The sequence below is a fragment of the Alligator mississippiensis genome, chromosome 9 (assembly GCF_030867095.1).
Source record: "Alligator mississippiensis isolate rAllMis1 chromosome 9, rAllMis1, whole genome shotgun sequence".
Lineage (NCBI taxonomy): Eukaryota > Metazoa > Chordata > Crocodylia > Alligatoridae > Alligator > Alligator mississippiensis.
Genome location: NC_081832.1, coordinates 67,553,689 through 67,579,372, shown reverse-complemented (window position 1 = coordinate 67,579,372; position 25,684 = coordinate 67,553,689). Strand labels below are relative to the sequence as shown.

The following is a 25,684-nucleotide window of genomic DNA, read 5'->3' as shown; positions in this document are numbered from 1 at the left end:
CCCCTCCTCTCCCCTGTACCCCAGTGTTTTTAAGACCAATTTAAGCACTGGGAAAAGGAGGGTTGAATGTTGCTCCCCAGATCTGAAAGAGGAGAGACTGAGACTAGGACAATAAACTCAGTGGGAGCAAAGATGAGTCCCAACGGAACGGCAGAATGTAAAACACCGAGCAAAAAGCCTATTGAGCAAAAAGCCACATGCCACAAGCCACATGTCACGGGGTGGCCTGTCCCTTTAAGAGGGGACACCTAGCCCTGTTGAGTAGCTGCAGTTGTGGAGGAGCCGTTAATAAGGGGGTGACTCATTGGGAGCCTAAAAACTCTGAGAGAAAGAGATTTGTAAGGGAACAGCATGGAGGAAAGGAGCCAGCTAGGACCATAAATGGCCAGGCTCTGGTGCTGGGGTCGGAGCAAAGGTGCTGACTTTGGTTTATGCCAGTGGCTGCTTGCAGACATAACCCTCTCCTCCCTCCCGCCTGCAAAACGATGCTTTACTTTTAAGTTGGTGTGAGCCCTGTGCGTGCCTAGAAGAGGCGCAGTGCGTTACTTCAACCTGGCTCTCCTGATGTCTGTAAGGATTGGGAGCTTTTGTGGGCTTTTGAGGTGCTTTTATCTAATAGCTGATTGAATCAAATTGAACTAAAAGCACCAAAAATCCCCTCTGAAGTGCCTGATTTTTACAGACGCTGCAGACCTGGGTCGAAGTAATTTGCTTCTGGTAAAGTGTGTTTTTGTTTGTTCTCTTTAATGTCTGCAAGCAAAGTGCTGTGGCTCGTGGATGCTGAGCACCCACTCATTTTTTTTGGTTGGTGCTTGAGCCCCAAAGCACCTATGGAGTCGGCGCCTATGGGTCAGAGCCGAAGGAGTTCCTCCCCGCAACAGGGCATCGGGGTTTTGGTTCTTTGTTTGCTCACTTGTCCATTTGTTTGCAGTTTGAAGACTGTTTTGAGAGCTGAGGCCTGGCTCAGGAGCCCCTAGAGGAGCAAACCCTCTTGCAAAAGCCGGCAGGGCAAGCGCCTTGCTTATACAACCCATCAAATGACATGTTAGAAAAGACCTTCTCCCACTGCCAAACAGCATCTGAGGACCCCCTTGTTCAATCCCCCTTCCCCTCCCAGATACTTTTAGTTTCTCTCCTCTCCATTCTGCCCGTCCTCTGCATTACATCCTCCTGGGGTATAAAAAGCCTTGGGAGGGCTCTGTGTGCTGGTTTGGATCAGACCCTAGGCCTCGCTCCACCTCCTCCACCCAGCACTTTCACTTTCCCCCAAACCCTTTTCCCCCCTCCCTTTCGTTTCTGCAGGATCTTGTGGAAAAGAAAAGTGAAAGTGCGCAGCTTTTGTTCTGCTCGCAGAGAAAAGCAGCCCAGTTTGGGGTTCACTGATGATTGCCCCTGGCCTCAGGAATGGGACTAACATATCCTTGGAAGTGTCTCTGAGAGCAAATGGACCCCTAAATCCCTCTGGATGTAGCAGCAAGCCTGGACTGGACTGACCATCTGCCTGCTCCAGGCTTTCCCCTCTTGGGCACAGTGGTCCCTTCAAGACCATGCTGAAGAGGAAACACTCTTGGAGGTAAGGGCCTCTTAGATGAGATTTCAAGTAGGGGAAACTCCTCAGCATAGGGGGATACAGTGTCTTCATTGTGCCTTTGGGAGGATTGAGAACAAGAGAGGTGAAGAAGGGGTGGGCTGGGGAGGCCAAGGACAAGGCTGTGGTTGGGGAAGGTGGAGAAGGCAAATATACTCAGGGAAAGGTTGGGGGCGGGTGGGAGGGGTGTGTGTGTAGATGAGACAGGGCACTTCGGGACTGGTGAGGGAGGTGTGGGGATGAGAGTGCCTGGGGACACAAGGTGGCTGTGTGCATGATGGGGACCCGGCCATCGAAACAGCAAGATTTCTGTCTGAAGCAAGCTGTGCCCATGGCTATTGCCGTTGTCCATTTGGCAGTAGGGCAGGTCATCATTACCCTCCTGGCATTTCCCTTTTTTCCCATCCCCCTCTTTGGGCTGATGGGTGATTGGGTGAAGCAGATATGGAGTTAACGGAGTAATAACAAGAAGTAGATCATCTTCCTGTCACTTGATCCATCCCTGTGAGCGTTCAGTTGCTGCCAGACATGTTGCTGGCTCTTTGCGTGACGAGTCTCTTATAGGGTCTAATTTTCAGGGGCGCTGAGTGCCAGCAGCTCCCATTGCCTGCAGCCGCAGCTGTAGTTCTCAGCACCTCCAAAAATCAAGCCCAGGATTAGCTGGGTAATTGGAATTTTCCTTTAGTTTAATTTCTTTTGTGTCCCCACAGAGATACAAGAGTGCTGCATATTGGTAGGATTGTTCATCAGATCTCATTGCAAAGCCCTTTCCCAGCAGCTTATGGCTTTAGCTGAACTCTGAGCTGATGTTTTTCAGGCTGGGCATCTGCCTTAGGCTCTGGGTTTGGTTTGTCTGTGCGTGTGTTTCATTCCCATCCAATACAGGGACGAGGCATAGGGGAAAATGTAGAAAATTCTGGTGGTTGTTTCTTGGAACAGCTCTCAGCCTCCCGCTGCCTCCCCCTCTCCCAGACTTGAGCAGCGACTTGAGATTTAGCATGTTTTTGGCAGGGAATGGCAGGGGGGATGGAGCAAGCAGTTCATTTTTGTGTCAAGGATGTGCCTCTTGCTTTTGTTATGAAAAATCTGACCACATCTGGCCAAGTTTATAAAGTCCTGATGGTTCACAGTTTGCCTAGATTTGGAAATTTAACTCCCCAAGGACTGTGTCTGCAGCAACCGCTCCAGCCTTGGCTTGAGCATGACACTGTCTGAAATGGCAGCTGTCTGCTGCTGCTGGCTGTCCTGGGGCAGGGGGATCAGGTGAAGGCAAGGAGCATGGGAAGGGAAGAGGGGAGAAACTTGGACTGGGAGGTGGGGTGAGCGGAGACTGGGTCTGATTGGGCGAAGACTGGTGAGGATCAGAAATTAGTGGGTGATGCTGATTGGACAAGGAACTCGGAGAAAGAGGTTGACACAGAGCCAATGGAGATGGTGATTGTTGGCGAGGCAAGGATGGGGTAGGCATCGGGTGGGGATGAGATAGGCGATGAAAAGCCAACAATGGACTGAGCGGAGAGACTGAGGCAGAATGAACCTTGAGAGAGAACTGGGCAGAAGAGCCTGTGCTCGCTGAAACGCTCCAGGTTCATGAATCTCAATGGTCCTCTGCCCCTAGCAATACCTGCGACCCTCACAGGCAAAATGTATGTCAAAATCCCCCTCTACAGCTGGTCTCCAGGGCGGATGGCAGCTAATTACTGCCACGCGTCACTCTGCTCCGGGTAGGTCTGTGGATTCTGTCCCCGTCGATGACCCACGCAGGTCTCAGTGTGATGCTATGTGACGGCGTTTCTGTTCTCGGTTCAGTTTTTAAACCTAAGCAATTTGCACAAACGGACAAACAGACACACATGATCAGGCTGCAGCATCACACGGTGAAAAGCTAAGCAGCAGTTGAATCAGGGTTGCACGGACTCTCTTAATTCACCTGCATTGAGTATCCACATACAACCATATGGTCCTGTTTCCCCCGGCCCCCTGGCTCACTCAGCACACAGGAGGCGCTTGCTTTGGGGACGAATGAGGGTTGTACAGGCCTGGTCTCTCTTGTTGGAGAATACGGACGTTGTCACAAGGCGCAGGCTGGCAGGAAGAGCAAGGCTGGTCTCATGTCAACACCATAAAGAGGAGAATTGTCTTGTCTCCCTGCCTCTGCCCAGCACCGTACCGTACCTAGACTCCTGGCAGCCCCAGGCAAGCTTTTAGTATTGGACTCTCCTTCGCCAGAGATAATGGTAATAATAATTTTTAAATGACCATTTTCGGGGCCCCTTTCTGTTCCGATGCTCAGAAAATCAAGTCCTAAATGTCTCAAATTGGGCATCTGAAATTAATGATTCTAACCATATCCCTGTGTATTAGTTCCCCCGTTCTCTGATTGCCATGAAAATAATTGCTGTTTGTGAGGCAGTTGGACACTGTAGCCATGATTATAAACTCAAAATGAAACCTCACAAGGAAAGAAATTTTGTCTTCAGAGCAGGACAAGAGCAGTGTGCTGTGCAGGGGCCACACACTGAATAATGAAATAAAATACTGAATAGCTGCTCCATAAGTGAGCGCCATCCATCCATACCCTGAATAAACCATAGAGCCTGTGAGAAAAATATGGGATGGTATAATTAAAGCCTGTAACATAAGGCATAGAAACAATAGATCCAAATTAAGTTTGTGTTGGCATTTCCTCCTATCTCAGTGCTTGGGTCCTGTAACTTAAATCATGTTCTATTAAAGTAGCTTTCATGTGAAATTTTAGAGAAGCTTTGTTCCTGGCAGGGTTGGGTATTTGACCAGTCAAATAAAGTTTGGTCAATTGACCAGTCAAGTATCGGATAACAATTGTAAAAATTGCCAATAGCTCCAAATAATACAGAGAAAAAGCATAAATTTTCCATTAAGAAATGTGTCAAAAACCAATAAAAAATAATATTTTGTCAATAAAGCTACAAAAAAAATGTAGACAAGGTTATGTGAGTAAACATGATATCTTTTATTAGAGCAACTGAATAGTTGGGAAAATTGTTCTTTGCAAACTTTCGGGCACAGGTGCCCTTGTCAGGCATAGGGAGTCTCTTCCCTATGCCTAAAGAAGGGTGCCCGTGCCCGAAAGTTTGCACAAAATAATTTTTCCACCTATTCCATTGGTCTAATAAAAGATACCACATTTACCCAAATATCTTGTCCGTCTATGCCTTTAGACCAACATAGCTACAACCAGCACCCACAGAAAATGTAGATTTTTTGTAAAATTGCCTTAATCTTTGACTGGTCAAAAATATGCAACTGACAATATTTGACCTCAGTTGACTGGCTTGCAAACCCTTGTTCCTGGAAATTTGTAATCCATCACAATGTTGTAGCTAGAGGCATATGAGTATCCCTAGCATAGATGTTTCTAAGCACGTAGTGTTTCTAAACACCTGAATGAGAAGAAGGTGATTAGGAACAGTCAGCATTGACTAAGGTGATTAGGAACCGTCACCAAGGGCAAGTCATGCCTGACAAATCTGATTGCCTTCTATGATGAGATAACTGGCTCTGTGGATGTGGGGAAAGCAGTGGATGTGATATACCTTGACTTTAGCAAGGCTTTTGATACAGCATTTTTGCAGGCAAGCTGAGGAAGTATGGGTTGATGAATGGACTGTAAAGTGGATAGAAAACTGACTGGATTGTCAGGCTCGACGGGTAGTAATCGGCAGCCCTGATATGCCAGTGCCCTGCCCCTGCCCATGCTGGTGCCCCTCACTCCCAAGCCACAGCCCCTCCACCCCACACACACACACCTCAGCTCTGCTGGTGCCCCTCTCTCCCAACCCACAGCCCCCTGCTGCTGCCGGGTGGCCATAGCCACATAGGCAGGTCCTGCCCAGAGCTGATCTAGCCCAGCTGCAGCTCTGCACCCTGCTGTGGATACAGAAATTTTGGGGGGCATGTGCCCCCCCACCACATTGCCTGTGCCCCCCCACCCCTCCATGTGGCCTGTGCCCCTTCCACTCCCCACCCGCCCGAGTCCAGCAAATGGCAACAAAAATAGTTTAGGGAGTTGGAGCACATGGCTTGGGAGAAGAGGCAGAGGGAACTGGGCTTATTTAGTCTGCAGAAGAGAAGACTGAGGGGGATTAAATAGCAGCCTTCAACTACCTGGAGGGGGGTTCAAAAGACGATGGAGCTAGACCAGGGGTTTTCAACCTTTCTGGATCAGCGTACCCCCTGTGGCTGGATGCAGAGCACTGTACCCCCGGTAGCCGGATGCGGGAGTGGGGGGGGGGGGGGGGCAGTGGTGCATGGCCAGATGCAGAGCGGTGCCTGTGCGGCAGTGCAGGATGGTGCATGGTGGCACCCCATCCCCGCCCACCCGTGCATACCCCCTAGGGTCTTCTCAAGTACCCCCAGGGTACACGTACCCCTGGTTGACAACCCCTGAGCTGGGCTGTTCTCAGTGGTGGCAGAGGACAGAACAAGGAGCAACTGTCTCAAGATGCAGCAAGGAAAGTTTAGGGTAGACATTAGGAACAACTCTCTCACGAGGCAGGTGGTGAGGCACTGGAAAAGGTTATCCAGAGAGGTGGTGGAATCTCCATCCTTGGAGGTTTTTAAGGCCTGGCTCAACAAAGCCTTGGCTGGGATGTGCCCGCACCTGCATTTTGAAGCGCAGGGACACTGAATACATGTGACGCCAAGGCTGCTGGAGTGTGCTACGTAGCGCGCGCCAGCAGGCTCGACTAATCGATTCTGCTCTAACATGTGCTAATTAGCAGTTGTCAGGCACGTGTATACATGCCCTAAAATCCTGAGCTCCAGTCTTTCTGGTAAGCCCTCCTCCATCCTCTTTCTCCCTCACAGCGCTCAGGGGCTGGCTCTGCACCACTAGCCCACTGAACCTAGATTAAATGTAAGTGCATTAAAAGAGTGCTGCATCGGTGCTTAAAAAATGCACCCAACGCGCCCATTAGCCAGAGATAGATGTAAAGTACAGAGCTCAGGAACGCCACCCAGCGCATCTAGAAGAGTTTAGGCGAAGGGCCTGGGAAAAAAACCTCAGATTCTCTGGCACCTTCAGGGAAGGAAAGGATTACATTTCTTTTAGGATTGGGTGCTGAGCCTACATCTTGCATATTAGTCTCTGCTTGGTACCTGTCATAACACACATACAGCTTCATAACCTTCTAAGAGAAGGAGCTTTCTGTTTCTTCTGCTTCTCCATCTCTCCGGTGGCTGTGACGGGGGAGTCGTGTCTGCTCCTGCTCTTCCCCCACACATTCCTCCAGTCTTTCACTTAGCTTGTTCCTGTTTTCCAAGAAAGCAGCAGGAGACTGCCACCTCACTGCTGCTGACCACAGGAGTTTAGAGACCGCAATAAAAAATCATACTCACAGGCCATTCCTAGAACCAGATAACACAGGCCTTGTCTTGGATCTGGATATTAACTTGGAGGTCTCTAAGGATGGCATCAATAGAGATGACAGCAAGAAAGAAATCCCCATTAGTCTTATTTCCTGGCTAGTTTAACATTGTTTGCTCTGTTACATTTTTTTGTTGTTGCTGTCTTTGTGGCTTTCCATGAGCACACAGCCGTGCTGTGGAAGGCATACCCAATTTACAGGGATCTTCTTAAATTCTTCATTGCTTTGGCCTGGCAGGTTGGGAAAGTCTGGGCACCGTGTCTCTGGGCAAAATAAGAAATCTTCAGTAACTGGGGGAAGTTGCTCTAAGGGAGGCTGATGTTTTCTGCTGCAGCAAACGCTTTTGGAAGTGCCTGTGATAAGAAACAATCCTGGGTCTTCCAAAGGGAAGAGAAAATTCCTGTTTATGAGTCAGAGCTAAATCATGCTCAACAGCTGGGTTTAGTAATGCTCAGGGCAAGGGAGAACTCTAAGGGACTGAGGAATCTCTTTGCATTGTCCTTCACTTATAACCTTATCTGCCAGTGCATCTAGGTCAGGGTTTTGCATAACTTGCTGCTGCCACACTGCAAAGAACTTCTCTCTCAGCATTGGTACCCACCCGTCCCGCCTTCCGCTCAGCTTCCGCCTCCCAGACCAAGCTGAGGAGTGTCTTGCTTTTACTCAGAATAGTTTGACAGTCTAATAGCATTGCTATTGCTATAACCCTAACCCTAACACCAAAACGTTTCCTTTACTTCTGCTCCTCCGAGTCATCTTCCACATCTCTCCTCCTGTAGGGCAGCATTACTCACCCCATGGGTTGTGACCCAAAAGTGGGTCACAAGAATATATGAAAGGGTCCTAAACAAACTTTAAAAATGGATTTTCTTTTAAAGGAGAAAAATGTGAGAAACGGTGGCTCTTCCCTTGCAGGCTGGCAGCATTTAAGCCTGCAAGGGGCTCCTTGAGACCCCCATGCCCCACGCAAACCCCACCCTGCCCCACACATGGGGGGCGGGGGGAGGCAGCAGGTCAGGAGCGAGGGGCACTGGGTCAGGACTGGCCATTGCTGTTTACAAATGGGTCCTGGTACAAAAAAGCTTGAGAACCACTGCTTTAGGAGATCCCCTTGAGCCCATCTTTCCTTTCTGTCCCATTTGCAATCCTCTCCCTGCCTTGTATGTGCACTCTCCTACCTCATGTCTTCCTTTCTCTCACCTCAATAAATATCTCCAGATCCACCTCAATAAATATCTCCAGCCCCAATATTTAGATTTACTATTCATTCCATCCAGGAAAAGCACACACCAGCGGCAGGTGCTTCCTCAGCCTGAGGACGGGTGTTTGTACTTGAAAGCTTGCAAAGAAGAATTTTTCCAACTATTTGAGTTGGTCTAATAAAAGATAACAGATGACCCAAAAACCTTGTCTGCTTATCTCCAGCCCCAAAACTTTCATTCCTCCCCTGCTATATTCCTAGCATGTCTCTCCCCCCACACTCATTTTTTATTAGTATTGCAACAACATCTAGAATTTCTAGCCAAGATCTGGGCAAACGCTGCTCTTGAGGCCATGCAAACACATACTAAATAGACAAGACAGATGGAAGAAGAGCAATTACTCCCATTTCACAGATGGGGAGCCAAGGCACAAAGGGGTGAAGCAGCGTGCCTGGGGTCAGTTGGGAAGTCTGTAGCAGAGCCAGGAATTGAACCCAGAGCTTCTGAGTCCTTGTCTTAGTCCCATCTTGGACTCTTTCAGCTTGCCTCTGTTGCCTGAAGCTCTAGTGACAAGCACCAGGCACCACTGCCAAGCTGCAGGGGAGCGTTCCCATACATGCACTTTTGGCTGCTCTTTATGGCTCCACCCAGCAGCTGGGCCTCCAGACCATAAAGTGCACTGAAGAAAAGGCCCCGGCTCCTGGAGGGATTGTGGCAGCTGGCAGAAGGCACAGGAACATCCACACATGCCTCCTACCAGGTGCAGGGCAGCGGCAGAGGCCTCGCTTCATGTGGCAGAGCTGGTTTAACACCAGGTCGAGCAGCAGGTTCTGGCTGCAGGCCAGCGTGGAAAGTGAGCTGGAGTCTGCTGGCAAAACCCTGCAGGGCAGACTAGCCCTGCTTTGTCCCTTGCCCACTCACTCATTTTCTTTCAGGTGAAAAGGAGGGTGAAAAGGCTCAAAGAAATACTCCCCCCAGGCCTGCGTAGAAGGCTAAAAGCATGGGCCAGAGAGATGGTGCTTGAGGAGAAGCCACTATCTTTGTCAGCTCCCTTCAACAGCACTGCAGAAGAAGGAGTTCCTGGAGCAGCGGTAGTTGCCGTAGGCATGGTAGTGCCCAAATGCCAGGGTACCTGCCAGCAGCACAGCCTGCCCCGTTCTCAGGCTAGGGCCCTGCCTCCATACTAGCTCAGTGCCACCCGCTGAATTGCTACAGCTGTTACCTGCAGTGCATCTAGTTCTTCTTAGCAGTCTCCAGATCAGATCTCAGCCTGGCCCAGCCTCGCTTAGCTGGAGAGCTCGGACCAAAGTAAGGGAATCCTTGCTGTAAGATGGGGAGGTAAACCCGGCCAAGTCCAACATCGCTAGATCAGAGACTAAAACACTCTGTACCTGCTTGGTACATCTGGTCACTGAACCTACAGCTGACTTCAGAAGAGGAAAAAAGCAAGGGCCAGGCTAAAGCCACAGGGCTTTCAACAGGGTCACAAGCTTGGCCGGATGATGTTTATAATTTCATATTAATCAGCACGGTTGGTTAATCTTAGTCTCAAAATAACATCCATCAGGAGAAAAGCAGTCTTCGTGCTTGTGGCCTGAAGCAGAAGTGCACAGAGCATTCGAGGGCTGGGGCTTTGGGTCGTTCAGCTGATCATGTGAAGAGCTTGTGAATTTTTGGTTAGCTGTTCATGAGGGAGGCACAGCCTAGAGGGAAGAGTGTTTCCAGCTGCATTATCTCAGCACGTGCAGTCTTCTGGAGTGCCCTGGTATGTGGGTGTGGGAGGTGGCAGCCTCACAGTAGGCAGCCTTTTCTACTGTGTTTGGTGGTCCTGTTCCCCCAGCCAGTGCAGGGGAGGGGAGCAGGCGGGAGCGGGCTGCCTTCTTTCGGCAAAGCAGCCTCTGTGCTCAGGGACAGCAGTGGTGCACTGGCCCTACAGCTGCATCTGATGAAGTCAGCTCTTGCTCCTAAAAACATATGCATCTCTGCATCAGTTAGTCTACAAGGTGCACCTCTACCTTGCCTTCTCCCTGAAGCCAACTACCTGTCTCTGCCTTTCCTTGGTTGGCACAAGCAGACAGGCTTTGGTGCTCTCTCTTCTGCAGACACTGGACTAAGGTCCAGGCTGACTTTGTAGTTACAAAAGCTGTGGGTGCCAATGTCTGATCCCCTGGGACAGTCTCAGCCAGGATCCCAGCTGGGTTCTGAAATGTCCTTAGTGACCGAGTCAGGGACCGTGGCTCGTTGCCCGACTGAAGCTGTGCTTCTGTAACCAGCCAGGGCTGGATGGATTTTCTTCACATTTTAGAGATAAGAAATTCTCTTTGGGGTAAGGCTGAGCATCAGGCCAAGAGAGAATTTCCTACAGAAAGCATTACGCTGCTAAAAACCAGGGTGCACTTTTCTTGCAGAGTGTGGTTACGGGCATTGCACGCCGCTTTCCAGCAGCGAGGGCCTGTTATTTATCTCTCCTCGTGACTGTAGAGGGCGGTAGCACCTGCGAAAACAGCCGTATTCCAAACCAAAGCAGGTCATCGGAGAGGAGCAAGGACAAAAAGGAAACAGCTCACATCCTGAACTCTCTCCAAGAGCTCTGTGCTGCCTGCACGTGGGGCTCCCGCCCTGCAAGTTCCTGCAAGGGATTTTGTCCTCTGGATCCTTAGGCTTTGCTTGGTTGGTGTTGATTTTCTGTTTTAGTGGAAATCCTTGTTTGCTCTTTTGACTGGTTTGGCGGAGCTGAGCAGTCAGGCCAGGCTGTCTTTCTTCGGCAGAGATCACTTGTAAAGGAATCTTTGCAGAAATCAGCTGGGGTTTTCTCCAGTCCTGAAGTCTCCCCCAATGTACTAGGCTATGCTTAAAAGAAATTCTGGCCTCCCTGGCAGCTAATGATGTTCACCAGAGAGAAGATCCCAAGCTCTGCTGTCCTGGCAGCAGACACGGGCTAGATACCTAATGCTCACCCCTGTGGCGTGGGAGCACCCCTGGTTTCCCTGGCCAGGATACAGGTCTTTCCTACCGTTCAAGCAGCTTCTGTTCCAGAAAGTGCCAGGAAGGGATGTACCTAGAGCAGTGATTCTCCACTGGGTGCCATGGCGCCCCGGGGCACCTGGAAATCCTTTCGGGGTGCTATGCAATGTTAGCACTGCTAAGTGTACAAGCATTAGTCGCAAGATAAACCCAGAGATTTCAAATAGGGATCCACAGTGTTAAAAGTAACCTGACCTGCTGTGCTCTTTCTGAGTCCTTTGCAACAGGAGAAGTGCTCTATTCTTTTTCTGCAGTCAAAAATTAAGAGAAAACTAAGAGCCAGCATTTTCCAGGAGGTGCCTTGACTCTAAAAAGATTGAGAACCTCTAACCTAGAGGGTGCAGGTCCCAGCTAGTATAACGACCACTAGGGGCACATATACATATGGCCAATGCTAGCTCTGGTGTGTGCTAATTAGCACAGGTCAGAGCAGACTCAGTTAATCAAGTCTGCTGGAATGTGCTAATTAGCAGCCTTGGTGTTGCTTGTACTCAGTGTCCCCCCACTTCAAAATTATTGTGGTGGGGCCACTTCAACTAAAGCTTGTCAAATAAGCTTTAGTTAAAGCTTTCCCGCTGCCGTTTTGAAGCGTGGGGATACTGAATACATGAGACGCTGCAGGTGCTTTAATTCGAGTGGCATCCAAAATCTGCTCTAATTAATCCCCCCTCCCCCCCACACACACATACATACATCCCAGAGCACATGTAAAGACACCCTAAGTGTTCTGCACAAGCCACCTCCACTTAAAGCAAGCCCAGGGCTACTGGAAGGTGAACTAGTTGATCTCAGGAAGGGGAAGATCGAGGTGCTTAAACCACTTTTCTCCATCCCCTCTGCACACGGAGAGATGCTTAGGTGGGATGGATGGTGTGTCCCAACACATCTGCCAACCCGTGCCAGCCGATTCTGATTGCCTTGGCAGCCTCAGGGCGGACTGAATCCAATTACTTCAGTGGCGTGCATCCAGATTTACAGCAATCTGTGATCGGAATCTGGCTCCGGGGTGTCTTTAGCACTTTGAGAGGTTGTGGTTTTCTCTGAATTTCATATCCTCTTTCTTTGTTTCCTTTCTTCTCTCCTCTCCTCCTGCAGGCTGGAGATGCAGCACGGGTTCTGCAGTTCAGTGAGACATTTCCCTGCCCATCCTCTTGTCCAAACACCTGTGGCATGCAACAGGAAACTGTGCAAACAACTGATTTGGAGGGAGTTGGCGGGGGGAGGTGGGGGGAAGAGGTGTCTACAGAGGTTGCTTGCACTATCTCCCTATTTATCCCCAGGTTTAACTCCCTCTCAGGGCCCAGCATCCTCCCAGTTGAAGAGGCCCGGGGGCAATTCGCTTTCAATCCTGCTTTTGTTTTCTGCAGCTGGGCATCTGGATTAAATTCCCCCTCCTTCCCATAGGGTTGAGCATACTGCTTCAGAGTGGTCTGGCACCAGAGAGCTCTGAGACAAGTGATGCTGCTGGAGATCAACCACAGTTCCCCTATAGGGCAGCAGCACACCGAGGTACAGGGCCAGCCTCTGCCTGTTGCATTTCAAGGGGCAAAACTCAGTCAAAGCATTTTTGCATCCTGCACCACACCAGACCGAGGCAGGGGCCTCGGCCACCCCAGGTCCCCGGCAGCGTGTTCCAGCAGGCTCTCTGGTTAGCTGTGTGAAATGCTCGAGAGGGAGATTCGGTGTCTCTTCAGTGGTGCTGACAGTTCAGGGGTTTCAGTATTTCACCTCGTGTTTGTCATAACTTGTTCTCAACCTGACACCCAACCCACCCTTTCCTGTCTCATCATGAGCTGCTGCAGGGGAAAAAAAGCGACTGCAGCAGCTATGCTTATCGCTTCACAGCAGCGATGGACACTTGCCAGGTTCAGGCCCTGGCCTACAGTTTTCCCTCCTGCAGCAGGCTTCAGCAGGCACCAGAGTCGTGTTCAGCCATGGCTGAAAGGCTTGCGAGATGCTCAACGTGGATAAATCCTGGAGATGGGATGCTGGATAGCTGCCCCTGAGCTCCACCCATGTAGAGGTGCACTTGGAGGGTAGTGCTAAAAGCAAGAGAGATTGCAGAGCATTCGTTTCACTGGAGGCTCTGGAGGCCTCTTCCTTGTCCTTTCCAGGGCCCTGCCATCTGTCCACCAAGAGGGTTTTTTCTGGCTCCATCTCATAGTGTTTGTACTCTCTGGAAGCACTCGCACAAAGATGAGCTTACTGCAATGATGATAATAGATAGTGAGCATGGCAGGAGGTCATCACTTCTGGAGCATGGGAGGGAGAAAAAAGTGGTAGGCAAAGAGGTGTCACTGGGACGGGGATGTGATGTTCTGTGGGGATGAGCCATGTATGGAAAAAGGGGACTTGCTGGGAAGAGATGGGGAAAAAAGCCTATCTTGGGGCCCTTTTCTGTTCCTTTCCTCAAGCCCTTTTTACCCGGGCTGGCACCTCGTACTACAGGAAAGCAGACAGGCATTGTGTGGTATATACACAGCCCATCTTGCTTAGGTTCAGTTTTAGCACAGGGCAGCAGCCACTGTGTGGTAGCTAAAAAGATGAGTAGGCTTTGTGTCCATATCCGTACCAGAGTCATTATCAGGATTGCCTTTGGTGGCAGGGGCTGTAGGACAGTCCAGTGACCAATGTGGTGACATCCTTTTGCCACAGAGGTAGTTTCAGTAGAGCATGGGGGTTCATCTGCATTTGTGGGACATTACCCTCCTACCCACAATCACAATCTTTCTGGCTGGGTTTATATCTCGGCCCACACAGAGGAAGCTCTATTTACATAGAGGCTGCTCAGTCCCCTGTATGTAGCATTTTGCATAATACAGAAATTCCTTACCTTTCTGCCCAGTTCATACGGCATAGTAGTTTGTTTGCAGGCATGTTACATACATTATTAATGACACTGCCAGTCTCCATTGATTGCCAGTAAGTAAGCTGTTCCTTTTCCGAGTTGTGCATTGCCTGAGAGTGACATGGCTACACAAAAATTATGGCTCTTTCTACATCTGGGAAGGTAAATGGGGATTTTTTTTTGGCCCCAGCACAATCTGTCCTGATTTGATGGAGGATTGGATTTTCAACAGAGTACAACTGAGTCCCTAATACAGAGTTCACTCTAGTTTTCCTGAACTGTCAGAGCTGCTGCGACAGCCCCGAGTCCATTTGCAGCATGCTAAATGCTAAACTTTCATAGATTCAGAGATTGTAGTCGGAAGGGACCACAATGGATCAGCGTGTCTGACCCCCTACTTTGGTTCTGTTCATCTGAAGCTGTGACAGCAATGCTTGTAAATGCCTTCCTCATCTGTGAAGTGTGTAGCTGCATCAGGAGACAAGTGTTCTTGCTGTGATGGTGAATTTATTAGGGGCCAGACTCTGTGCCCCTAATCCAGGACCTGCCCAACTAGCTTCAGTGGGGCCACCTGCAGAGTAAGATTTACCTGGTGTTTGGAGGAGTGCTGGAATCCAACCTTATAGTATATATAAGGTCAGCTTTAAAGCCTTCTTAAATATCATGTGCTTCCTGTTTGCCCTTCTAGTTCTGTTTCATTGTCTCACTGTACGTGCTACGTGCTAGAGATAGCTGGTAATTCTCAAAAAAATACAACAGCAAAAAAGTAGGTGAGCTTATGAGTTAGTTGCATTACAGTGCCAGTGGCTCTCGAGCCACAGAGTTCTAATGTACAGTCCTTGTATATTAAAGCATAAGAGCCAAATGCAGCCATGATTTGTCTTTACCTATGATTAGGCATGATTCTTGGTTGTATAAACAATGGCTGACTGCAGTGGGAGTTTGTTATACTACTTGGGAGAGGCACCTTTGTTAGATGACTAGATCTGGGATGATTGAACTCAGACAATATGGTTGGCAGTCAGCTTTCATCAACTCAGAGAGCAGAGCAAGAAAAACTTGACAGGATCTAAGGATCAAGGCTTAAAGGTAGTATTAATTGTTTATATGTTACTGGAGGGTGGAGACCCCTTGAGTATCTATCAATGGAAACACAGCAAAGAATACTGCTGTCTTCTATTACCTTTGGGTAAAAGAGGAAATCCTGTACTGATACCAAGGTAAAAACCTCCTTTCAACACAGGAGCCAGTCCAACTCCTATTAACAACTCTTCATAACTAAAGTAAGATTTGGATCAGGGCCCTGTTTTTTTATTCTGTTTTAGTGGCACAACCTACAGTTTCCCCTTATGTTCCTACTGCCATTGCTAAGAGTCAGAAGTCCAGATAGGAAGCCTTAAAAAGGTCTGTGGAGAGAAGGAGAAAAGGTACACAAGTGTATTGGTTTCAATGGGCGTGCTCCAGGTATGAACTTTGTATAAGACCACAGGCTTCAGAAGTGGAAAAGTCTCATTTGACAGGCAGAATCCTTCATATGCAGAGAAGATGTATTAGCTATTTAAAGAAATGCTGCACCCGCCTGAGACAAAAGGCCATGGTTTTGTGGGTGAGATGCATTTGTATGTAAGTGAACCCTGCCGCAGGAGGCCCTGCCCTAGTTATACAACTGACTCCACCAGTGCTTTTCCGGCATACAAATTAATTGAAATGAGAGTGACAATTAGCTTGAATAAAGGTCTCTTTCTCTCTTGCATAACAGCACTGTAAATACATTTATTATCTTACGTGAGGCACCACAAATTAGCGTACATTAATATGACCCAGAGTGCTGTCAAACCAGTTCTACCAGCCCATTACAGTAAAAAGGATATTCTCTAATATCTTTTTCATAAAGCAGTGATATCTGAATAGTGAGTGACCGCCCTCACCTGAATGCAGCCAGCTGCTTTGTTTGCTTCATAGTTTTATGCTGAAATGAGCTTTGCCTTAGCTTTGTGTCTGGCTGCCAATTCATTTACAATCCGTGACTTGGAGCAACAAGAACCGTGACTATCATTTCTTCTTCTGTGTTTTTATCAATATTCAACATGTTGGGTAGTTATATTCTGTCCACCTAAAATTCCCCCCGGAGGAAGCAGTTAAATATCATGGCTTGCATTTCCTGTTCAAAAGCTATTGTTGTAGCTAAGCATTTGGTTGCTAAAAATGTCAGAGTTTGCAGTATTAGTGGCTGGTAGTATGAACCTTGTGTGTATGTACATTAACAGGATCTCTTGTCCCACGACAGTGCTCTCACTATTAGTGGATGGAGAGGCAGATACCGATCCTAATATGGACACTTCATCCCTGTTCCACTTTTGTGATGATGTGTGGAAGGTTTTATTTTCATTCCAGCGTGGAACAAAACAAATGCTGAAATATGAGAAGTTATCACAATTTGGAAAAGTTGTCCATGTACAAACTATAGCCTATGGCTCAATTTATGAACTGACCATTTTATAAAAGTGCTAAAGGAGAGATACTTGGGGCATCTGTCTGTGAATAGATACTTGGCGCATCTGTCGGTCTCATTTTTAAGGAGACCTTGACCTGGCATAACATAGGAGGAACTGCAGCCTAGATTAAATGAGTTCTCTCCAACTTTTCTGAAGAGAGCTAGCATTTGAAGGAAAGGAATTTCTTCAGGAGAGGACAAAAGAAAAACAATGCATTTGGTTACAACCCTTTCAAAACAGGAACGGGAGTCCTTTAAAAACAAGAACTGGGCAAATCCAGGAGGTAAAAGAAGCTTGGGGTAGGAGAGAGGCAGATTTTTGGTGGAAGAGAGGACTTTCTGATGTTGGGACCTAAGCTAAAACTAAAGGAAGCTGAAGACAAAAGTCAGAGAGTGAATTAAAAGCCTGCCCTGAAGAAATGGAGTCTAAGGGAGCTATTCTGACGTCCTGAAAGAGCCCTGATGCAAAGGAGGCTCAAGAGTAGTAGGGAAACCAGGGCAGGGAATGGTGGTGTTTTGCCCAGATACAGATACCCTGTGTGCTATCTAAAGTAGGGAACTGACCTTTCTAGCAGCCCCTTTTGCAGAGCCTGCACCTGCTTGGTTAAATAACTATCACATGTCCCCAAAGAGACCAACTGTAAAACCAGAGTGCCCACAAGACTGGAGCCCTAGGGAAGGATGTGCTCAAGTGACTGGTGACTCCAGCAGAGCTGACACTAGCCTTGGAGGCCTAGACAGTTGGACCAGTGGCTCCCAGCCGTCTAGATGGGGTATCAGAGTCTCTACCCCTAGAAACTCAGAGCGAAAGGCAGCGCCTGGATTCCAGCCAGTCAGAGAAGCCTAAAATTAAAATGGACTAGCACAGGGAGCCAAGCAGAGCAGCCCAGTCACTGCAGTCAGTGCCCAAAAGGAGAGCTTGGCCAGGGCTGTGGCAACTGTGAAATAAAACTATCAAGCTCCATTATAAACTATTCATAGCTTGTTTATAAACCATTCACATTCTTGGCAATGGTGGAGAGAGTGAGTTGTTTGCTTTGTGATCCTTCCTAGCATGACTCTGACTATTCTGATTGTCCCTATGCACTTCCAGTCCCAGCTGTGATTATCACCAGCTTTTGCTGTGGCCATCATGTACTTCCCGTAGCTGTCATCAGCAATCCCTTGATCTTTGCCGTGGCTCACTGTTGTATCCTGAGGTGACTTAAGAGTCTGATCCTTGAGCCACATACCCATCTGGAGAAGGTTCAGGTCTTTCCATGGGAGAGAGCAGGCCATAGGCTGGGATTCCTCTCCTTTTCCTTCCTCCCTCCATGGAGCTCAGTGGGAAGCTGCATGGATCCGAGTCCAGATCACTGCAGTGGCTTGTTCAAATCATGCATTTGTACATACAGATGAGTATTTAGCTGTTACTGCTAGTAGCTATGAAATTGCACGGCCACCGAGCTTAGAACTCCTGCAAAATGAAGCCTAACCACAGTCTGTTTGAAAGTATGTCATGCATTGTCTGCATCTGGATGCACTTCTGGTTGCCTGGGTTAATGATTCCCACTTGGTGATAAGGATAATAGCTTATGGGAAGACTGTATAATGGAAAGTTACATTATTGCCAGTATTATTCCATAGAAGCGGTATCTGTCAAGTGGCTTATAGAGAATTGCCCTCTGCTCCCTCCATCATGAGCAACTGTTTACAGAAGATCGTTATGGCAGAAAGCGTTTTTGCCACTTTTAACTGCTGCCTGCCACTTTAAACCAAACAGAAAACATCCCGTAAAAGCAGATTGATTATTCAGGCTATAAAAAATGGGATACAAATGTACCCCTCTGCAGGTTGTTTTTGGGTGCCAATCAATTCTTTCTCACCCTTTCCTGGTGGAACAGCATCATCCCGATTCCTTACAATAAAAAGGGCCTCAGTCACCAAAAGAGAGAGACCAGCCCAGTTTCCCCTTTGCCTTGCAAGTTCTTGCCAACTACTGCTGCTCCCAAAGTGCCTTTCTGGTGGGAGAGAGTACAGTGAATGGCGGGAAGCCAGCATATGGTAAAGCTGATGAGCCAGATGGTCCAGCAGGTAAGAAAATCGACCTGTGTTGTTTCCAACCTTTGGGCCAGCCCCTGTAGATGGGTTTACGTAGCTGTGGGTTTACGTGGCCATGTTACAGGGATATGCTTCATACTTCTTCCTCCTGCTGCTCCACCCAGATTCACTAGTTTGCTCCCCAATATTTTTATCCCTAACCAGATAATAAAAGGCATTGGCCAAAGCTCTCCATGGGCAGTCAGTAAACGTAACAACGCACACCAGATTTCTGAGCAGCCTTTCATCTCATTCTTGAATCGGTAAATGCCGTTGTACAACGCAGCTCACACTTCCCATGCAGCAGTCACATCATCTTCCTCTAAACAAGCTTTGTGGTTAATAGAAATGTAACATGTGCATGGGTCTGTAACGCTGGCACATGTCTGGGAGATGCATCTGTCCTCACCCACAATCTGCAAGATGGCAAGCTGTCTTTGCTCTGCATCACCTCTGGAAACCAACTTTCCCTCCCACCACAACTGAAGTATTACAGGGCTAGAAGTTGCTAAAACAAATTGCTTGGGTTGTGCAGAAATTCATGGCCAGTCGTACGGAGTATGGGGCCAGCAATTTGTATCACAGAATTCACTGAAAAGGCTTTAAAGGTTGTTTAATTGGAATTTCTATATGGTCACTTGGATAATAGGAATGGCGGGAGGCTGAGTTATGGCTCTTTGGGAGATAAAGCACAGCTGCTTTTTACAGCGTCTGTAATAGTCTTCTTGACACAAACTTTTTAATGCCTGACTCTGTGAATTTTATTTTTATAGTATAGCTCTATTTTTAATTCATGCCAAGGATTGCATGCAATAAAGTACTGAGTCATACACCTTCATATCATTCCTTAAGGCAGACAAGGTTCTTTGGGTGAATCTGATATTTTTTATTAGACCAACTTAAATAGTTGGAAAACAATTATTAAGCAAGCTTTCGGGTTCAAAAACCCTTCATCAGGCTAAGGAAGTTTCAGCAGCTGGTGTGTGCTCTTCCTGGAAGAAAGAAGGGTTTTTGAAGGCCTGACGAAGGGTTTTTGAACCCAAAAGTTTGCTTAATAATTGTTTTCCAACTATTTAAGTTGGTCTAATAAAAGATATCAGATTCACCCAAAGAACCTTGTCTGCCTGTATCCTTAGACCAACACGGCTACAACCTACACCCCTGTATCATTCCTTAAGGCTTTTTTGCCTATGTATACTTTGACGTGTGCTCTATGAGAAACCCAGGGCTGTTACTGGAAAAGCTGAATTGAAAGAGAAATCTGAAGTCATCTTCACCCCAGGACATTCCTATTAACCAGATTCTCCTAAACTAAAACACGTTTCTGGATTCTCCAAGGAGCCAGCCAGTGAAAAGAACTGAACATATGAGCAGAGTGTCTTTCCCCAAAGAGAACAGCAGTTGGCTAACTTTGCTCCTGTGCAGCTTGAGGACATTTTCACAGTTGACTTGAATGGGGGCAGTTAGGCCCAGGCTGAGTGCTTTGCACAATCCCACCCCAAATCTTTAGCCGCCTCTAGTTGGTGGGTGCTCAGTTGATGCAGTTTGCACAGCATTTTGTAACTGAAGACAGTGAATGATGCTGAAAGTCAGCATTAGCCTACTACACACCCCAAAGAGAAGCAGCCTTCTCTTCAGAAGTGATATAGCACCCCGCAGCTCCTGCTGAGTTTCTTAGGGTGGGGGGGGGGGCGGTGTTTACCATGTCTAAATATTGGTCTGCTTCCAAATGGGAATTTAGCAACCTAACTAGAGACGTGCACCTTTGGAAAAGTTGATCTCTGTTTCACCCAGAATCTCAATGGGTGCGTACACACAAAGTCAACTTAAAATAAAGTGATTCAACTAAGTTGACTTAACTACATAGGCCACATTGGAGCATACACACGTACATCTCTTTGACATGGTAGCAGCCATCGTGTGAACTAAGTTGACTTAATGAATGCAACTACAGATAATACACCTCAAAGGTGTATTATCTTGCGCCACATTTAAGTTGACTCTACTATGCATACATGTGTCCACTCTGACAGTTATGTTGACTTTAAAAAGTTAAGCCAGCTTAACCGTCAGCAAGTTAGTATGCGTGTATGCACCCAGTGTCTGTGAGGATACTTACTATTCTTTGGATAAAAAAATATTTAAATAGCACATCTCAAAACAATATGCAGTATGAATTTTAAAGAAATATGCACATAATTAAGTTCTTTGCATGTGCCCTATCCTCTCACTGGAGAAACAGCTGGAAAAATGCATTTCCAGGACAAAGAGTGGTGTTTTGGTTTCAGTGATCTCCAGGATTTGGGCTGAGTTATAGCTGCAAAATAATTCAGCTGTATTCCATTATGAATCTGATGAAGTAGGAAGCACATAAGCTTCACTTCCCTTAAGGTGTGTAAACTGGCTAGTCTTCTAAGCTGGGCATTGATAGCTTCTTGTTTTCTAGCACAGATTTTAAGTTTTAGGTGGCCACAAAAGTCTGAATTGGTGTGAGCCACTGAACCATGGACACCACAGTATACCTCACTTAGCTTCTTCTCTTCTTTCAAATTTCCAAACTGTATGTCAGGTCCTTGATGCCAGCTTTATTTTCCAGCTCATTTGCTTTCAGCTCAAACGATTTTCTTTCACTACAGAAGTAAATATAACTTCGTGAGCTGACCCAGGTTTTCACAGGTCAGCAATGTGTTTCAACATCAATGAGCTCTACTTCTGTCTTTAATTTCCGCGGTTAAGTCTAGAGCTGGAACAAGTCTCTTATGCAGCATGTCCACAGCATGAGGGGGTGTATCTGGGGACTGGGCAGTGTTTGAAATCAAGGACTTTCAGCTGCTGCAATGGCATGGTATGGGTGGGCGCAGCTGAGGAACTTCTTTCATGGAAGGATTCCAAAATCAAAGCAGCTACTTCCTTTTCTGGCACCTTTTCTAAGCTCCAAGCTATGATATTCTGAGACTCCAAATTGGTTTAGGCCCAAGAAACAGAGTGAAACCCTGGTCTTATGGAGGTCAGTGGGAATTTTGCCAGTGATCTTAATAGGGATTTCACCAAATAGCTTTCATTTAAGTGTTGACAAAGGGGTGAACTTCTAGGGAATCTATCATTGCTGATTGTTTCTATCCCTGAGGACAACTACATTCTCCAAAGTGCTTTGCTTCCCCTAATGAATGAATTTATAGTTCCAACCTTCGTTTTAATGTAGGTTTTATTTCTTAGGGCTTAAGTACAGGGTTAACATTTACCTGTCAGTGACGCCCCTGCACTTTGAGACCTTGATTGTTGGAAAGCTGCTGTTAGCTCAGTCTTTGTTTGGCGTGTTTTGAAAGGAAAGGAAAATGTTGTGACCTAACCAATTTAACCATAAATTTAGCCTGGATACTTTTTCAAAGTACCTGTTTGCTGAATTCTTCTCCATTTCCATTTTAGTCTTGTCATGATTCCAGTTTGCTGTGTATCTCTCTTTAGGACCATTTCTGCATAAGCAGCGGGGGCAATAGAGAACCAGCGTGAGTTCAAAGACACAACTTAACTTTGAACTGTTGTTCTTATATTCAGCAAGCTGTCTTGCTAGCAGCATTGTTCACCAATTGCAACCTGTGGTAGAAGAAAAAGAAATCAGCCTCTTCAGTACAGCTCTTTAAAGAGAAGGTGCTGGCATGACTGGGCTGTAGGATACCAGACTGAAAAAAAATTAAAATGTCCTTGTGTTCAAAGGGTTTATTTGCATTAGAGAATCAATTGGTTGTTGGCAACGGGTGATGCTCGACTCAGTTTCCCTGGTCAGACCTGGCTTCAAATGCAGGTACAGGGCAAAGCATAGATACGGTCATATCATCTTTAGCAGAGAGCTGTGCTTAGTGAGATTGTAAACTCCGCAGGATAAGCCTTTGTTTGGTGAAATGTGTGCAACAGTGTCAAGCACAATGATCCTCATTTACTGCCTCTAGAGCAGTGGTTCTTAACCTTTTTCATACCAAAACCTGTTTGCAAAGATCGATGGCTTGTCCTGACCCATACCCCCTGGCCCTGCCAGTGTCTGATCCACAGTCCCCTGCCCCCCGGGCCCTGCTGGCGCTCCTCACCCCCAAGCCACAGCCCCCTGCCTCCTGGGCCAGGCTGATCTGCAGTCCCCTGCCCCCCCCAACCATGCCACATAGGGCCCCCGGCTGCCTCCCACTTGGGCCATTGCGTGAGCAGTGAGCACAGGCCCCTGCATGTATAGGCACTGCCCTGTATCGCCAGCCCACGCGTGTACGGGCACTGCCCCATGCCGCTGCAAAGGACTGCCCTCGCCTCCTTCCCCCACTGAAGGGCCAGGCACCTTCTTCCCCACTCCCCCTGCCCCACACCCAGCCACTGTCCCCAGCCCCAACAGGCAGGCGCGCACACACACACACACACACACACACACACACACACCCACCCACCCCCAGCCCGCCAGACACTCTCCTGGACCTCCATCCCCCACTCCGCATACTTACCTACATCCAGCGGCCAGAGCTGCTCCCACGACCTGGCCTCGCTCTGTGCTGGCCACGTGCATCTGCGTGAGCAGACGCATGTGTGCCTGCTGCCTTCAATCATCCCAAGCTGCCGCTTGCAAGCTGGAACGCTGCCAGCCTGCAAGGAGAAACCCGTGCTTTCACAGGCTTTTCTGGGGACCTGCTCGAGACCCTTTCAAATATTCTTGGGAGCCACTTTTGAGTGGCGACTCACTGGTTGAGAAACACTGCTCTAGAGCCGGGGTGGGAGGGAGCAATTATTTGGGCCCACGGGCCATGTAGGGAGTTTCGTTGAGCTGTCGTGGGCCATATCAGTACCCTACCCTTTTATCCTCACCCAACAAGTCACCTAAACTCCCTACGTGGGATGGGGCTGTGGGTGGGCAGGGAGCAGTGTTCAGGAGCGAGGCTAGGATCACGGGGTGGAGTCGCAGGATTGTGACAGCACAGGTTCAGGGCCCAGGGCAGTGCCATGATGTGCTCCCCACTTGTCCCTGCACGCAGAACCAGGACTCTGTCCTGGCCCTGGCTGCGTGTTATCATGGCCTTGTGATTCCAGGGTCTCCGTGGAGAACGGCCAGGAGCCACATGGACAAGGCACACAGACGGGCCTGTAGCCCCCATGCCAACCACCCAGCCATGGACCCTGCCTACGCGGTTCCCACCCCCAGTGGTGGGGTGGATGGGCTGGGATGCCCAGGCAGCAGATTTGGGTTTGGCAGCAGCAGCCAGAAGCAAATGCCACCACTGGGGCTGCCAGGAGATGGAGCCTGACCACTGCACTGCCCCGGCCCCACTGCATGCCCGGGGTTGACTGGACCAGTTGCATGCACCATGGCCCAGCCTGCCCCTGCACCTGGGATAGGTGGGCCAAGGGACCCACTATAGGCTGGGCAAAATCACTCAATGGTCTGGATCTGGCCCGCAGGCTGTATTTTGCCCACCCCTGCTTTAGACGCTATTGCCGCTATAAACAGCACTCATAAAAACTAGGTTTAAAAATTCCGGGACATTGACAAAATGATTGTTAGAGCCGGCATTGGTCTTCAGACCATGTGGAACCTGGGATTTGGGTGGGAACCTGAGTGCTTAAATATCACATGTCTTGCCCAGGAAGGTTTAGGGCTCCCAAACACTTTTGCTCATTACTGATCTGTGAGTCTCCAGGTGAATTGTGTTTGCTTTGGACATTATAGGCTTTAAACTTCCCTGGTTTCCTTTTCACATTAGTGGTTCTCAGCATTGGTGCCACGATAACGGGAAAATTAAATCATAAGTGAATCAACAATAGAGAAGGTTTGGGCCAGTTGCTGCTACTTGGAGCAATAACTATTTCTGGGGGGAAGAAAACTTTAATGATTGAAACAACATGTATTCTCCAAATGCAGGCTGAATTGAGGCTGGTTGGCTGCCCTCTCTTGTTCCTCTGTGCTGTTCCTTACTGCAGCTCTGTTCTGCTGCGAGTGACCAGAGCTCAAAGAAGCCACTGCTAGGCCCTTCCAAAGTTGGCAGCCCCTTGCACACCAATGCCCTTCCTATATGCATGCTCAGTACAAGTGTATGCATGCCCACCCCTCCCACTTGGGGAAGCAAACCTCAGTGGCTCGTTCTCCCTTCCCCGTGGGCAGTCAGCACTTGTACTATTCAATCCAATGGGAATTTTGTCAAGAACTTCAGTGTGGGCAAAATAGGGCCTAGGCAGTCTGAGGACTAAAGCTGTAATGAATTCCCACCAAGGTGTTATATTAGGGCGAGGCTAAAATTAACCGATTTGGTCTGTTACAGTCAGGTCAAAAAGGAGAATTTCCATCTTCTTCTTCCAGTGAAATAACCAGTACCCTATATCAGAATTTGTGTTCATCCTGAATAGAGATGAAAAGTCGGGATATGGATTATTTGGGGGGGATTTAGAAAGAAATTGATTTGGAAACGTCCATATGTTTCATTTTGACTTGGTTAGATATTAATCCATGTCTCCTCCCACTGCTCTGGTGTCTGGTGGTGCTACAGCCTGCCCCTTGCCTCTGTGGCCTGAATTCCCAAGCCTGATTACATCTTCCATGGTGCAACAAGGGAATGGGACTTCCATGAGGTACCTGTGGGAGAGAAAAGCATTTTGGTAGCAAATTCCTGACCAGCTCTAACATCTGTTTCCCTGTATGGACTCATCGCTGTCATACACTGATGAGGAGCATCTGGGCCCTTCAGAGGTGTTAATTCCCCCAATGCTTCGCCAAGGTAGGACAGCGCTATCTAGTTCACAAGCAGGGAACCGATGTGCACGGAGTAGATGAGTTGGCCATGTCACTCAGGAAGCCTTTTCAGACCTCCATCTCCTGAGTCCCTCTGCTGTCTCGTGTAGTCAAACAACGAACTAGATTTCTCATGTCTCCAAATGCCTTGAAATAGAAATGGGCAGAATACATAGGACTTAGAGTCAGAGACTTGCTCTGCCCCAGTTAGTCTTGTTATCCCCATTTGATAGATAAGTGATCTGAGGGACAGCTGCGACCTGCTCAGGATGATAAAGCAAACTGGT

At 48.1% G+C, this 25,684-nt stretch overlaps 1 long non-coding RNA gene across 1 annotated transcript in view; it reads left to right on the top strand.

The window, feature by feature from the left end:
* The first annotated feature begins 1,143 nt into the window (after window positions 1-1,143).
* Window positions 1,144-25,684, top strand: part of LOC109280938 (uncharacterized) — a 55,774-nt gene continuing 31,233 nt past the window's right edge. The window contains exon 1 of the long non-coding RNA XR_002087429.2: window positions 1,144-1,573. This is a non-coding gene — a long non-coding RNA (uncharacterized LOC109280938). The remainder of the gene's footprint in view (window positions 1,574-25,684) is intronic.